A 2,412-nucleotide genomic window follows, 5' to 3' on the forward strand; every position below is an offset into this window, starting at 1 on the left:
GAACTTTTAATCAAGTTAAAGGGAATGACCCCTCCTAAAAATCATGGCTGGTAATTTGTACATAGTGGAAGATCCTCCCAGTAACCGAATGAATTCATCTGATAAATTTCATTCAGATCCATCAAACAACCTAGGAGGATTTCACACACACACACACACACACACACACACACACACACACACACACACACACACACACACACACACACACGCACACGCACGCCCGCGCGCAGGATGAATATCGCGCAACGGTAGAGGGCGAGTTACCGAAATTATACTATCCTGCTTTGCAGGGTTGAAATTTCATTTGTACTTTATGCCTTTCCTCTGTTTCTGTTGCATGGAGTTGGGGCATATTTTGTATGGTTCTTTTAGTTTTTCAGCGAGTGAATTACTTTCAGAGTCTCGAATACTTAAATTATATAAGTGGTGAATGAATTGCCCATTGCACTCAGTACTGTAATGGTAGTTTTCCTACTTTTTTTTTTTTTTCTACCCGTTCATGTGTCTGGATCCTACACCACCACATTTACAACAGAAAGGAACAGAATGATGGTGATGAATTGCTTGCAGGCTTTACAGTACGTATAATATTCTTTCCTGTATAGTACACACGGATGTTTGCAGAGCGTGATTTGAGGGCTGGATGGTGATTCATGGTTTCCCAGGTGAAGAATGATGGCTCTCATTTCAAAGGGAAGGCAGGTCATGGAAGATTAGGTAAAAATATCAGAAGAATTCAACGAAGACGAAGAAGGAAGAGGAGGAAAATTAGATTTACGAGTATGCCGGTCAACTTTGCTTGGGTTATTAAGGAAGACAATCAGTCTTGTTCAGGCTCATTTTCTCACGAGAATACAGTAACACTAATCGGTTTTTATATAATTCCCCAATTATGCCAGTGGTGAACAGGGACAAACAGGAAACAAGTCCACCTATCCAACCGACCGGAGAATAAGATTTTTTTTTTTTTTTTTCTCCAGTTGGAAGTTGGTTATGCAAACCAGTGCATCTCCGGCCTTCGAAAAAGACCAAAGCTTACTGGAGGATTTTAGTATTAGAGAGTAATGAATTTCAGACTGCAACATGACACACTGCAGCCAGATCCACTGCAGCATAACACACTGCAGCATGACACATTGGAACATGACACCGCGTAACGTGACATTCTGCAACGTGACACAGTGCAACATGATGCACTACCACACGACACATTCCAACAAGACAACTGCCACATGACACACTGCAACAAGACACACTGCCACATGACACTACCACACGACACACTACAACATGACACACTACCACACGACACACTACAACATGACACACTACCACACGACACACTGCAACATGACACTACCACGCGACGCACTGCAACATGTCGCACTACCACACGACACACTGCAACATGACACACTACCACACGACACACTGCAACGTGCCACACCACCACACGACACATTGCAACTTGCCAAACTACCACACGACACACTCCAATATGACACACTAGCATACCACACACTGCAACATGACACACTACCACACGACACACTGCAACATGTCACGCTACCACACGACACATTGCAACATGTCACATTACCACATGACACATTGCAACATGACAAACTGTAATATGACACACCACATTACAACACGACACACTGCAACATGACGCTATGCAACATAAAGCGCTTCAACATGACACACTGCAACATAACAGTGCAACATGATACAATGCAGCAATACACAACACAACATGACACTGCAACATGGTACGCATGCAACATTACACAATACAACATGCCACTGCAATGACACACCGCAACTTAGCACCGCCGCAACATGATGTATTGCAGCATGAAACTGGAACGTCATAAGCTACAGCATGACACACTACATGACACTGCAACATGATACACTGCAGCATGACACACTACAACATAACACGCTGCAGCATAACATGCTTCATCATGACACATGACATCAAAGCAAACAGCAGCACAGAATAATCCAACACGACACACTGCAACACGGCCTCCTTAGCTCAGCGGCAGAGCACTGGTCTCGTAAACCAGGGGTCGTGAGTTCAAGCCTCACAGGAGGCAATCCAGCATTTAGCCTGGGATGGTCAACTTGTGTTTGCAGTGGACTTCATCACATGGTTTTATGGAGTTGCAGTAACCTGAAGCATACGGTACTTGCCTAGCATGCGGGAGGTCCCGGGTTCGATTCTCGGACCGACCAGGGGACTTTTAAATACGGTCATTTGCCAAAGTCTTTTCGTACCCAGGACTGAAATAGGGACCTGGATGTAAATCAACCAGGCGGGTCGTATTCTGCGGGGTCAAACTATATATTCCGAACACACACAAGGAAACATACGACACCAGGGAATGCACACCACATTTT

General features: G+C 44.6%; 1 non-coding gene across 1 annotated transcript; it reads left to right on the forward strand.

The window, feature by feature from the left end:
- The first annotated feature begins 2,036 nt into the window (after nucleotides 1-2,036).
- On the forward strand, nucleotides 2,037-2,108 carry TRNAT-CGU (transfer RNA threonine (anticodon CGU)). Its single transcript has one exon. It is a non-coding gene; the product is annotated as a tRNA-Thr (tRNA).
- Nucleotides 2,109-2,412: the final 304 nt, after the last annotated feature.

This window comes from Coenobita brevimanus, chromosome 52 (genome assembly GCF_032717465.1).
Source record: "Coenobita brevimanus isolate Jiangsu-jjx chromosome 52, ASM3271746v2, whole genome shotgun sequence".
Lineage (NCBI taxonomy): Eukaryota > Metazoa > Arthropoda > Malacostraca > Decapoda > Coenobitidae > Coenobita > Coenobita brevimanus.